A 14,655-nucleotide genomic window follows, 5' to 3' on the forward strand; every position below is an offset into this window, starting at 1 on the left:
GACGAAGGTGCCAGTGGGGTTGGCTTTTGGTGAGACTGCTCTTCCTATCTTGGAGACAGTTACCTTTTCACTCCCTCCCATGTGGCCTTTTCCCCATGCACAGGGAGAGAGATCTCTTGTGTCTCTTTCTCCTCTTAGAAGAACACCAGTCTTATCATACTGAAGCCCAATCCTTGTCATCTCATCTAACCTTAATTAACTCTTTAAAGGCCCTCTCTTCCAATAAAGTCACACTGGAGGGTAGGACTTCCACACGCAAATTTAGTGTGGGGCACAATTCAGTCCTTCACATAGAGTCGAGCTTCTTATTTTTAGTTGGCCTTTGTCCTTATGGGAATAACAAGCCAGGCTGAGTCCTTCTCATCATGGGGCATGTATTGGAAGAAGAGATGATGAAAAGCAAGTACATTTATCACTTGCAAGTAATAATCAAGGAAAGAAACAGTGATGAGTGAAGGCCCTTGGCTCAAGGATGAGAAGATACCTGTGAGCTCCTGGTTAGCCAGGTAGTAAATCAAGCATTCCTGACGATTTGGAAAGAATGGAGCTAGAAAAACCAGTTCAGGAAAGCAGAATCATCTAGATAGTCAGTGATATAACTAAGTCGTATGTACTATTTAGGCCATCGATCAATAATTTATCAACATTCCACTTACATATTAGCTCATTTGTTTATGCACTCAACATTTAATCACCCCTAGATTCATTGTACACATCAGTATGGCTGAAAACTACCCAGATAATTTTTTCCTTCCTGCAATCACTTACTACCACTGTAGATTTTATGAAACTATTAATCAGGTTTGAACTTAGATTTCAATTTCAAGCTGTTGTCATGTTGATTTTACACAAAGAATTATGAGGTGACATGTCAGAATTCTCTTCCTACCAGTACAGTTCACAAAACCCATGAAACATTTATATGGCTTGAAGCATCATATGTGCTCAGTTTATGGTGAGAAAACAGTTATCTGCATTTCTTCCCAGTTTTAAAAAAACAACCATCAACTAATTGAAAAAGCATAACTCACTCAAAATAACTGAAAGATGGTCTAAATAAATTTACAAGATTATGTAGTCTGATAACATCCACAGATAGATAGTAAACTTACATCGAAGGAGTTTGGGATGAGTCTTCACTCATGAAGTACTGAGTTTCAGAACTCAGTACTTCCCTCTTCTCAATGTATGGCCATTCTGTTGGTAGGGTGGATTTTCATCACTGGAAGCAGATGTTACACTGCTCCTCCCCTCAGGCAATCTGGCTTAGAGGAAGGCAAGTGAAGGCCAGATGAGACTGAGCCTGCACCCAGCTCCCCATGCCCATCCAACCCTCTGATTCTCTACCCTGCGCATCTTGAAGTCAAGTTAGGTATGTTTTAATGACTGTGTCATAGTTTAAAGAGATGAAAGCGATGATGATTCATTGTGCATTTGTTAAACCAAGTTTCAGACATGACTAACGTGGGCCCTGGACACCAAGCATGGGTGAATTATTTTAGTCTCAGGAAGACAGGTTTTGTAATGTATTTTGTATTAGGCAGAATCAGAAAGTAGAGAGATTGGAGAGTCCTAGATAAGCTCATAGAGAATGGGTAGGACCCCACTGGCACCTTCTCACCCTTCTCCTGACCAGCAGACTGCTGGTTAATCCCGGCTTTGTTCTCGCCTAGCTTCCTACGTGGTTCATCAGTGGCAGTGAGGCACAATGCATGATCTGCTGAAACACAAAGAAAATGCTGATGCATTTCACATTTATTTCCTCAAGTCAATTGAACTTTCCCCTAAAATACGGTCACATTATTAATTACTTTAAATCTTGTCTTTGCCACATATTATGTGTAACATTGAGTAAGCAATTTAACTTTTCTACGTCTCATTCCCTCATCTGTAAAATGAGGTTGACAATAGTGTCCCCTGAGGGTGGTTGGTGAGAATATTAAATAAATCAATATATGTAAACCTCTTAGAACCATGCCTAGTGCATAACAAATACTTCATAGAAAGATTCTTTGTTATTTTATTTTATTTTCCACAAGTTATTGGGGTGCAGCTGGTATTTGGTTACATGAGTAAATTCTTTAGTAATGTGTGAGATCCTAGTGCACCCATCGCCTGAGCAGTATACACGGCATTGTATTTGTTGCTTTTGTCCCTTGTGCCTCCCCCCCTCCACCAAGTCATCGAAGTCCACTGTGTCATTCTTAAGCCTTTGTGTACTCATAGCTTAGTTCCCGCATATCAGTGAGAACATACAATATTTGGTTTTCCATTCTCGAGTCGCTTCACTTAGAATAAGTCACCAATCTCATCTAGGTTATGGCAAATGCTGCTAATTTATTCCTTTTTTGGCTGAGTAGTATTCCATCATGTATATGTATGCCAGTTTCTTTATCCACTCATATATTGATGGGTATTTGGGTTGGTCCCATGATTTTGCAGTTGTGAATTGTGTTGCTATAAACATGCATGTGCAAGTATCTTTTCTCAAATAGTGACTTTTTTTCTGAGTAGATATCCAGTAGTGGTATTGCTTGATCAAATGGTAATTCTACTTTTAGTTCTTTAAGGAACTCCGCCCTGTTTTCCGTAGTGGCCGTACTAGTTTATATTTCTTCTAGCAGTGTAGAAGTGTTCCCTAATTGCCACAACCATGCCAACACATTGTTGTTTTGATTTACATTTCCCACATCATTAGTGATGTTGAGCATTTATTAAATTATTTGCTAGCCATTTGTATGTCTTCTTTGGAGAATTGTCTATTCATGTCTTAGCCCACTTTTGGATGGGGTTGATTGATTTTTTCTTACTGATTTGTTTGAGTTTGTTGTAGATTCTGGATATGAGTCCTTTGTCAGAAGTATATATTGTGAACATTTTCTCTCACTCTGTGAGTTAACTGTTTATTCTGCTGACTGTTATTTTTGCCATGCAAAAGCTCTTTAGTTATCTCTCAGCTATTTATCTTTGTTTATATTGCAATTGCTTTTGGGTTTTTAGTCATAAAATCTTTGCCTAAGCCAATGCCTAAAAGGGTTCTTCCAGTGTTATCTTCTGGAATTTTTATAGTTTCAGATTTTAGGTTTAAGTCTTTAATCTGTCCTGAGTTGATTTTTGTATAAGGTGAGAGATGAGGATTCAGCTTTATTCTCCTACATGTGGCTGGCCAGTTATCTCAGCACCATTTGTTGAAAAGGGTGTCCTTTCTCCACTTGATGTTTTTGCTTGCTTTACTGAAGATCAGTTGGCTGTAAGTATTTGGTTTTATTTCTGGATTTTCTATTCTGTTCCCATTGATCTATGTGCCTGTTTTTATACCAGTACCATGCTGTTTTGGTGACCATGGCCTTATAGTTTGAAATCAGGAAGTGTGATGCCTCCAGATTTGTTCCTTTTACTTAGTCGTGCTTTGGCTATGTTGGCTCTTGTTTGTTTCCATATGAATTTTAGAACTGCTTTTCTTGAACTCCCGACCTCAGGTGATCCACCCGCCTTGGCCTCCAAAATGCTCGGATTACAGGCATGAGCCACCACGCCCGGCCTTAGAACTATTTTTCTAACTCTGTGAAGAATGATGGTAAAATTTTGATGGGAATTGCATCGTGTTTATACATTGCATGTATTTGTACATTGCAGTATGCTCATTTTTACAATATTGATTCTACCCATCCAGGGCCATGTGATGTGTTTTCATTTCTTTGTGTCATCTATGTTTTCTTTCATCCGTGTTATGTAGTTTTCCTACTAGAGGTCTGTCCACCCTTTTGTTAGATATATTCCTAAGTATTTTTTTTTTCTTTTTTCTTTTTCTTTTTTGGCGGCAATGGTGAAAGGGTTTGAGTTCTTGATTTGGTTCTCCATTTTGTCACTGTTGGTGTATAGAAGAGCTGATTTGTGTACATTAATCTCGTATTGGGAAATCTGCTAAATTATTTTATCAGTTCTGTGAGCTTTCTTGGGGAGTCCTTTGGGTTTTCAAGGTAGATGATCATATTGTTAGCAAACAGAGACAGTTTGACTTCCTCTTTACCTGTTTGGATGCCCTTTATTTCTTTCGCTTGTCTGATTGCCCTGGCTAGGATTTCCAGTACTATGTGGAAGAGGAATGGTGAGAGTGGCCATCCGTGTCTTGTTTCCATTCTCAGGAGGAATGCTTTCAACTTTTCCCCATTCAGTATTATGTTGGCTGTGGGTATGGCATAGATGGCCTTTATTACATTAAGGTATGTCCCTTGTGTACCGATTTTGCTGAAGGTTTTAATCAGAAAATGATGCTGGATTTTGTTAAATGCTTTTTCTGCATCTATTGAGATGATCATGTAATGTTTGTCTTTAATTCTGTTAATGTGGTACAGCACATTTATTGACATGCTTATGTTACCCCATCCCTGCATCCCTGGTATGAGTCACTTGATCATGGTAGATTATCTGTTTGATATGTTGTTTGATTTGCTTAGCAAGTATTTTATTAAGAATTTTAGCATGTATCTTTATCAAGGACATTGCTCTGTAGTTTTCTTTTTAGTTGTGTCCTTTCCTGGCTTTGGTAATAGGGTGATGCTGGCTTCATAGAATGGATTAAGGAGGGTTCCTTCTTTCTCTGTCTTGTGGAATAGTGTCAAAAGGATTGCTGCCAATTCTTCTTTGAATATCTGGTAGGATTCTGTGGTGATTCCATCTGCTTCTGAACTTTTTATTGTTGGTAATTTTTAAATTACCATTTCAGTCTTGCTACTTGTTATTAGTTTGTTTGGGGCATCTAATTCTTTCTGATTGAAGCTAAGAGGGCTGTATTTTTCCAGGAATTCATCCATCTCTTCTAGCTTTTCTAGTTTATTTCTGTCAAGGTGTTCGTAATAGCCTTGAGTGATCTTTAGTATTTCAGTGGTGTGAGTTGTGATATCTTCCGTTGTGCTTCTCAGTGAGGTTATTGGGATGTTTCTCTCTTCTCTTGGGTAATTCTGCTAATGGTCTACCAGCTTTATTTATCTTTTCAAAGAACCAGCTTTTTGTTTCATTTATCTTTTGTATTTTTTTCGTTTGTTTCTATTACATTTAGTCTGGTGTTGGCTATTTCCGTTCTTCTGGGTTTGGGTTTGGGTTTGGTTTATGTTTTTCCTCTCATTCCTTGAGGCACGACCTTAGATTGTCTCTTTGTGCTCTTTCAGACTTTTTGACGTAGGTGTTAAGGGCTATGCAGTTTTCTCTTAGCACCTCCTTAGTTGTAGCTCAGAGGTTTTGATAGGTTGTGTAATTTAAATATGTCATTGAGTTTGACAAATTTTTACATTTCTATCTCAATTTGCTTTGGGACCCAGTGCTCTTTCAGGAGCAGGTTATTTAATTTCCATGTATTTGTGTGGTGTTGAAGGTTCCTCTTTGAGTTTATTTCCAGTTTTATTCCACTGTTGGTATGATAGAGTGCTTGATATAATTTCAGTTGTCTGAAACTTCCTGAGGGTCGTTTTATGGCCTATCATATGGTCTATACTGGAGAAAGTTCCATGTATTGTTGAACAGAATGTGTATTCTGTGGTTGTTGGATGAAGCGTTCTGTATATATCTGTTAAGTCTATTTATTCCAAGGTATAGTTTAAATCCATTGTATCTTTCTTGCCTTTCTGTCTTGATGACCTGTCTAGTGCTGTCAGTGGAGTATTGAAGTCCCCCGCTCTTATGGTGTTGCTGTCTACCTCATTTCTTAGGTCCGTTCGTAATTGTTTTATAAATTTGGGAACTCCAGTGTTAGCTGCATATATGTTTAGGATCGTGGTATTTTCCTGTTGGACAAGGCCTTTTACCATTATGTACTATCTCTCTTTGTCTGTTTTAACTGCTGTTGCTTTAAAATTTGTTTTGTCTGATCTAAGAACAATTATCCCTGCTCAGTTTGGTGTCCTTTTGTATGAAATGCCTTTTTCCAGCCTTTTACTTTAAGTTTCTGTGAGTCCTCATGTGTCAGGCAAGACTCCTGAAGGCAGCAGATGGTTGGTTGGTGAGTTCTTACCCATTTTGCAGTTCCGTATCTTTTAAGTAGAGCATTTGGGCCATTTACATTCGATGTTAGTATTGAAATGTGAGGTATCATTGCAGTCATCATGCTCTTTGTTGCCTGCATAGTCTGTGTTGTTTTGTTTTCGCTTTTTACCTTGTAATTTTGTTTTATTGGTTTTGTGTGATTTATGCATTAAAGAGATTCTGTTTGCGTGTGATTCCAGGATTTTGTTTCAAGATTTAGAGCTCCTTTTATAGCGGTTCTTGTAGTGGTGGTTTGGTAATGGTCAATTCTGTCAGTGTGTGTTTGTCTGAAAATGACTGTATCTTTCCTTCTTAAATAATGCTTAGTTTCACTGGATGCAAAATTCTTGGCTGCTAACTGTTTTGTTTGAGGAGGCTGAAGATAGGACACCAATCCCTTCTAGCTTGTAGGGTTTATGCAGGTAAATCTGCTTTTAATCGGGTGACTTTGGTTTTACAGGTTACCTGGTGCTTCTGTCTCACAGCTCTTAAGAGTCTTTCTTTCCTCTTAACTTTGGATAATTTGATGGCAATATGCCTAGGCAAAGACCTTTCTGTGATGAATTTCCCATGTCTTCTTCATGCTTCTTGTATTTGCATGCCTAGGTCTCTATCTGGGCCAGGGAAGTTTTCCTCAGTTATTTCCCTAAATATGCTTTCCAAACTTTTAGAATTTTCTTCTTCCTCAGGAATACCAATTATTCTTAGGTTTAGTCATTTAACATAATCCCATAATTTGTGGAGGCTTTGTTCATAATTTCTTATTCTTTTTTCTTTGTCTTTGTTGGGTTGGGTTAATTCAAAGTCCTTATCTTTGAGCTCTGAATTTCTCTCTTCCACTTGTTCAATTCTATGGCTGAGACTTTCCAGAGCATTTTACATTTCTAAAAGTATGAACAAATTTTCCTGAATTTTGGATTTTTTTTTTCTTGAAGCTGTCTGTTTCCTTTAATATTTCTCCATTCACTTCTAGTATCATTTTTTGGATTTTTTTTTCCCACCCCCACAGGCCTTTGCCTTTCTCTGGACCCTCCCTGAGTAGCTTAACTAACCTCCTGAATTCTTTTTCAGGGGAATCAGGGATGTCTTCTTGGGTTGAATCCATTGCTGGTGAACTCGTGTGATTTTTGTGGGGTGTTGACACGCCTTGTTTTGCCATATTACCAGGGTTGGTTTTCTGGTTCTTTCTCATTGGGCTAGGCTGTGTTAGAGGCAAAGTCTAGGGCTGAAGGCTGTTCTGATATTTTTTGTCCCATGGGGTGTTCCCGTGGTGTAGTGTTCTCCCCGTTCTCCTGTGGATGTGGCTTCCTGTGAGCTGACTGCAGTGATTGTTGTCTCTTCTGGATCCAGCCACCCGGTGAGTCTACCTGGTTCTGGGCTGGTACTGGGGATCGTTTGCACAGAGTCCTGTGATGTGAACCATCTATGGATCTCTCAGTTGTGGATACCAGTGCCTGTTCCGGAGGAGGTGGTGTAGGGTGCAGCAAACCCATGAGGGTTCTTAACTTTGTTGATTTAGAGGTCTATGTTTGTGCTGATTGGCCTCCTGCCAGGAGGTGGCACATCCCAGAAAGCATCAGCTGTGGTAGTGTGGAGAGAAACCATTGGTGGGTTTCTCTCCCAAGATTATATGCCCTTTGTCTTTCCCTACCAGGGTAGGTAGGGAAGGACCGTCATGTAGGGCAGGGCCAGGTGTGTGTGAGTTCAGACTCTCCTTGGGCAGGTCTTGCTGTGGTTGCTGTGGTGGGTGGGGATGAGACTCCCAGGTCACTGGCATTGTGTACCTAGGATTACGGCTGCCTCTGCTGGATCTTGCAGGTTGTCAGGGAAGTGGGGGAAAGCTGGCAGTCACAGGCCTCACCCAGCTCCCAGGAAACCTGAAGGGCCAGTCTCACTCCCACGATGCCCCCTGCAGCATCCCTGAGTCTGTTTCCAGGTGAATGACGAATCGGGCTCGGAAACTTGCCGGAGGGTTTCCTTCTTTCAGCTTCAGCTTCTCCATTGGGGACGTTTTCCACTTCCACAGCTGGGTCTCTCATAGTATTTGGGGTGTCTCTGGGGTCCTGAGGAAAGAGTCTGTTTCCTTCAGAGGGTCTGTCAGTCATCTCAGTATTGCTGGTTTGTTCTTGGAGTCAATCTGGAGCAAAAATTCACAGTGGAAGCCTCCACATGCTGCTCTGACTGGAGCTGCCACCTACTCCTGCCTCTCGTCTGCCTTGATCCATAAGTAGATTCCTAATTATGGAATTTGTGATTATTTTAAGTTATTTAAGGCAATTGTGTTCAGATCTTATTTTGCCACTAAAACTGCCTTGGAAATACGTTCTCTGCCACTCATGCTAACAGTGGTTATAGTGACACAATGGCATAACAGTTTCTCCAGAAATAATTCAGAATTCTCGGACAGTTTTTATTTGTGTCATTCTTTGGTTTATTTGGACAGATTCCGTTTTCCCGTGAATTACATTTGACCTTGTACAGAAATGTAACCAAATAATTGGAAAGTAATTTTCTATTCATTATACTAGTTATTTAATCTCTTAAATGATTATATAAAATAAATTTCTTCAGAGCATAAGAAATAGTGCATATAAAAATGCCTTTAAGAACTTGAAAAAAAATGTTTTCCAGAGGAGTTTTGGTTGTCTGCTTTAGCTTGGTTTGTTTTTACTAAGCTCATCGGTAATTTCTGTCCAACACCCAGCATGATGGAGTCTAGTTGAGTTGGACAGGCTTTGTGTACTGAGTCTGAAGGTTAAAATCAAAAATACATGTTGAATTCCATCTCAGAGGAGGTTATATGAACCACAAAGTTGTATGTTTTTCATGGCGTATAATATGCTTGTCCCAAGTGTGGGTATTCTTTCTACCAAAAGCACTACATTAAAAAGGATCATTTCTATATCCCATGCCAAACATGCCTCCCTGTGAATTTTAGATGACTCATTTCCCACAAGGGAGGTGGCTATGGAGGCCAGCTTTGTTGTTTTTAGTTTCATGGGATTTTCTTCCAGGAACTGGAATGTAAAGAGTATGGCCATGATGCAAACTTAAATGACGATAAGTCCCAGGCTTGCTTTGAGGAGTTACCACTGATATGCATATGCACACACCCACGTGCAACAAAAACTTCAGAGGCCGAATGACAGCACCAGCAGCTTTATGTATGACCCTGATTGGTGGCACTGCACAGGTGTGAGAACTGGGGATATTGTTTGGATGTTTTGTCTTTTCTGACTCTCATGATGACACGTGATTCACCCAGTGTTGGAGGTGGGGTCTAGCGGGAGGTGTTTGTGTTATGGGAGCAGATCTCTCATGAATGACTTGATGCCCTCCCCAGGGAAATGAGTGATTTATTGCTCTATTAGTTTAGCTGGTTAAGAGTCTGGGACCTCCCTCTTCTCTTGCAATGTGAAACAGCGGCTTCCCCTTTGCCTTCCACCACGAGTAAAAGCTCCCAGAGGTCTGACCACTAGTTGAGCAGGTGGTGGTGCCATGCTTGTATTGCCCGCAGAACTGTGAGCCAAAGAAACCTCTTTTCTGAATAAGTTACCCAGTCTCAGATATTCCTTTACAGCAATACAAAATGGACTAACACAACTGGGAAGTCCCATCCTTGGGAAGAGCTGTCCCTAATCTTTTTGACAACAGAGACTGGTTTCCGTCTTGGGCAGCTTTACCCCAAAACCAGTTGGGATGGTTTTTGGATGAAACTGTTCCACTTCAGATCATCAGGCAATAGTTAGATTCTCATATGGAGTGCACAAGCTAGATCCCTCACATGTGCAGTTGACGACAGAGTTTACGCTCCTGTCAGAATCTAATGCTGGCTGATGTAACAGGAGGCAGGTCTCAGGTGGTAATGCTCACTTGCCTGCCACTGACCTCCTGCTGTACAGCCCAGTTCCTAGCAGGCCGCAGACCAGTCTCAGTCCACGGCCTGGGGAGTTAGGAACCCCTGCTCAGGAAGGTCAGAGCCAAAGACAATTGTAGTGCCAGCAAAGAATTCTACCAGGTGCATCGGGAGATGGCTTAACACCTTTGGAATCCAGGGTCCTCTGGTAGAAGGACATTCTACCGAACCTGCAGGCCAACGTTTCTGTGCATGTAAGGGGCTTATTTTAGGTAGCCCAGGGGTTGTGGTCCTCCACTTATGAACCCCAAATATGTCTGGGGTAACATATGGAAGGAGAGGGAAGATTGTTGGGCATGGAGAATTGCCTCTGAGATGCTACAGAAGAGGCAAGAGAGTCACCCCTGTGTAACACATAAAAATTACGATAAAGAATTGAATTTTGATCTTTTTCATGGACTGGTAATCTACATGACACATACTAAGAATGTAAAATATTTGAGTAAATTAATTAGTAAATACTGTATTAACATAATGTAAGAGATGAGGAGACTACTAACATTAATGATAATTTCAGGCGTTAAAAAGCAAGTATGTACGTATTTTATTCTGAGGGTCTAAAAATACATTATGTCCAGCTAATAATGTAAACAATTTTCCAGTTCTACCTAATTTTGATGGAGGACAATAATGACTTTTTTTTTTTTTCCAAAATTGAGGCATTAAATGTGTTCCAGAAATACGGACTTTGTCTTAATATTTTACCAATGATACAATCGTTTGGGCTACCTAATGAAAGACTATGATGCCTTTTTTTTTTTTTTTTAGATGTTTACATAATAGAAGGGAGTCTAGCTTTTAGACAGGTCAAAATTGTCCATGAATATTTTGTAAGACTCCTAGAATGGGTGGAAGATTTTAACCTCTAAGGTCCTTTTGTAATTCTAAAATTCTATGATATTGAAGTGGGATTTAAAAGTTGAGTGAAAAGCTGTTCATGTACAGGGAGAGTTCGATGCTCTCCAGAGGCACATCCAGGCGCAGCACATATGATTTGGGTGGATTAAAGTTCTGTTGAATCAACCTGAAGGAAGCAACACTAGTAAGGGTTGAAGTTTTCTCAAAAGAATTCAATCGATATTGATTTAGTTCAAGCACCGTAAAATTTAAGTTGTAAAAACTGAGTCAATTTCTATTAATTTGATGTCATAACTTTTACTGAGCATTCTAAATTTTCTATCTTTTTAAAAGAAAACCTGGGCTCTTTCCATGTCAGAAAATAGTTTAAGCAAAATGATTGAGCTCTGAGTGTTTATATGAAAATATTCATGCACTTGTTGTCTAGCCGGCACTCAGGAAATGTTAGCTGTATTGTACTGAGGCACAAACATGTATTTGACAAGAGTTTGCTTTCCTTCAATCACTGCAGGAGTATTTGTTTTGTTTATTTCTCTACCCTGGAAACCTGGTGCTCAACAAGTATTAAACGGAAAATCGGCAATTGTGCTGTGGTAAAATAATAATAATAGAGTAAAATACTATTCTAATCATATTCTACTTTCCCCACCAAATTTCCCATAATAATCATACATTTCAGTAATAGCTCACTTTACTTTAGCAAATATGTTCATATTCATGACAGCATCTGGTCGCACCTATATAGGTAGATAAGTATTCTCATTCTCATCTTATGAATGGCGGAAAAACAGAGGTTCAGGGAGATTAAATAATCCCATTAGTGACTAGGATACACATCCCTACTTCAAGATTCCCTGTTGAGGACATTTCTAATAAACATGAGGGTTTATGCCAGCTTCAGAGTACAGTTCAAGAAAAGAGAAAGGCTGAACAATTTCTTCTCCATTTGATGACGTTTTGCTTGCTTTTGCTTTGACTTTGTGTCTTCTATAAACCTGCAGTGTAATCGCTATTTCTTCAGTACCTACTTGCAATCATTGTTACATTTTTATGTTATTTGTGGATAAAAATGGTAAGAACTATTTCTTTCACTCCAGTAAGACTATCCAACTTTCTAAATGTAAGATTTTTCCAAAGACACTTGTTCATGATGGATCTAGGGCAGTGGGAGGAGAGTCAAGAAAGCGATTGTTCCTATAGTAGTAAAATGTTCCAACGAATGGAAAGACATCGTTGTCTACGTGGTTTTTGAAATTTCCTTTAAGAAGCTTGCTTCAGTGGTTAGCTGTGCAGTGAAAAATTCTTCCCCACGTATAAACAAATTTTCTCTCGGTCTGTGTGAAGCCTATTACATCACATATTTCTGGTCTGTATGGAAACGAAGGACATCTGCTTCTTTGCTTCTTGAGTAGTACTTAGAACATTAAAAAATTGCATTCTCCTCACTCGTCTTTCCTCCGACCTCTTCCGAAGAATTGCACTTAAACTTGAAGAGAATAGTCATTACCTAGGCCACTGAAATTAAAGACATTAGGAAGATTAACCTCTTCTCTTGCTTTTGTAGTAATTGTTTTAAGTACTTTGTTTTTTTTTAAGGAAGAATTTTTTTAGGTCTAAAATAGCAAGTATATGACCATTTATTAACCTCTTATTCAACCAGGTGATTTGGAACAAAGAGAACAATGGACACCATTCTTCCTCCAGAATAGTTTATGATCTAATTTGGCAGGGCACAATAAACAAGTGTGGTACAGTGAGAGAGTCATTTCATGGTAATACATATTTGTGTGAGAACGTGGCAGGTCCGGGACTGTTTCTTGATCTTATCTAAGTGAGACCTCTCTCAATTCTGCAAGAATAGTATTGTTATCTAGGGAACACTGTGAGGAAAAGGTGTATCTAGGGAGGGATTTTAACGGAGGCATATGATTTAGGAATTAGAGGATTTTTCCATGAACATCAAAAGGTGTCACCAAAGGCAAAGACGTATGAATGAGCAAGCTGTATTCAGAGTGTAGGGAAGTGGGCCACATAAGCTGGAGTCGAAGGTCCAATTTGAGAACAAGATGAACTCAACTAGCTTATGTTAGATTATAGGGGGCCTTTGAGATTCCTTTGCCCCTGTGGTACTGTCCTATTGCTAAATGCACAATAATTTTCAGATTTTAATGTTCCCTGTAACTCACTTTTTTGTACCTTATTTTTCAGATATTTATCGATCAATAACATGTCTGAATTATGTGCCAAATCAGTGTTTGGTTTCTATCTTTTCTATAAAAAATGGGTTTTACCTTTGAAAACAAGTCTTTTTTGCTCTGCATTGATCCCTATTTTATTTATTTATTAATTTTATTGTACTTTAAGTTCTGGGATACACGTACAGATCTTGCAGGATTGTTGTAAAGGTGCACACGTGCCATGGTGGTTTGCTGCCCCCATCCCCCCATCACCCACATCTGGCATTTCTCCCAATGTTATGCCTACCCAGCCTCCCCACTCCCTGCTGTCCCTCCCCTAACTCTGCACCCCCCAACAGAACCCAGTGTGTGATGTTCCCCTCCTGTGCCCATGTGTGCTTATTGTTCATCACCCACCTGTGAGCGAGAACATGGGGTGTTTGGTTTTCTGTTCTTGTGTCAGTTTGCTGAGAATGATGGTTTCCAGATTCATCCATGAACATATGTGTGCATGGGTATTTATAATAGAATGATTTATAATCCTTTGGGCATATACTCGATAATGGGATTGCTGGGTCAAAATGAATTTCGATTTCTAGATCCTTAAGGAATCGCCATACTGTTTTCTACAATGGTTGAACGAATTTACACTCCCACCAACAGTGTAAAAGTGTTCCTATTTCTCCACATCCTCTCCAGGATCTGTTGTCTCCAGGTTTTTTAATGATCACCATTCTAACTGGCCTGAAATGGTATCTCAGTGTAGTTTTGATTTGCATTTCTCTAATGACCAGAGATGATGAGCATTTTTTCAGGTATTTATTAGTCTCATCTATGTCTTCTTTTGAAAGGTGTCTGTTTATATCCTTTGTCCACTTTTGAATAGGTTCGTTTTTTCTTGTAAACCTGTTTTAGTTCTTTGTAGATTCTGGATAGCAGTCCTTTGTCAGATGGGTAGGTTGCAAAATTCCTTTCCCATTCTGTTGGTTGCCAGTTCACCCTAGTGATTGTTTCTTTTGCTATGCAGAAACGCTTCAGTTTAATTAGATCCCATTTGTCTATTTTGGCTTTTGTTGCCAGTACTTCTGATGTCTTAGTCATGAAGTCCTTGCCTGTGCCTATGTCCTGAGTGGCTTTGCTTAGGCTTTCTTCTAGGGTTTTTATGGTGTTAGGTCTTATGTTTAAATCTTTAATCTAACTGGAGTTAATTTTTGTATTAGGTGTAAGGAAGGGGTCCAGTTTCAGTTTTCTGCACATGGCTAGCCAGTTTTCCCAACACCATTCATTAAACATGGAATCCTTTCCCCATTGCTTGTTTTTGTCAAGTTTGTCAAAGATTAGATGGTTGTAGATGTGTGGCATTACTTCTGAGGTCTTGGTTCTGTTCCATTGCTCTATATCTCATTTTAGGTACCAGTACCATGCTGTTTTGATTACTGTAGCTTTGAGAATGGTTTGAAGTCAGGTAGCGTGATGCTTCCAGCTTTGTTTATTTTGCTTATGATTGTCGTTTTATGGGCTCTTTTTTTTGGTTATATATGAAGTTTAAAGTGTTTTTTTTTTTTTTCCTAGTTCTGTGAAGAAGGTCAGTGGTAGATTGATGGGGATAGCACTGAATCTATAAATTACTTTGGAAAGTAGGGCCATTTTAACCATACCGATTTTTCCTGACCATAAGCATGGAAT

The 14,655-nt window shown here is 39.4% G+C and overlaps 1 long non-coding RNA gene across 1 annotated transcript in view; it reads left to right on the forward strand.

The window, feature by feature from the left end:
• The first annotated feature begins 3,089 nt into the window (after positions 1-3,089).
• The window catches only part of LOC141581194 (uncharacterized), a 34,122-nt gene continuing 22,556 nt past the window's right edge, over positions 3,090-14,655 (forward strand). Inside the window, exon 1 of the long non-coding RNA XR_012513723.1 lies at positions 3,090-3,577. This is a non-coding gene — a long non-coding RNA (uncharacterized LOC141581194). The remainder of the gene's footprint in view (positions 3,578-14,655) is intronic.

The sequence above is a fragment of the Saimiri boliviensis genome, chromosome 14 (genome assembly GCF_048565385.1).
Source record: "Saimiri boliviensis isolate mSaiBol1 chromosome 14, mSaiBol1.pri, whole genome shotgun sequence".
Lineage (NCBI taxonomy): Eukaryota > Metazoa > Chordata > Mammalia > Primates > Cebidae > Saimiri > Saimiri boliviensis.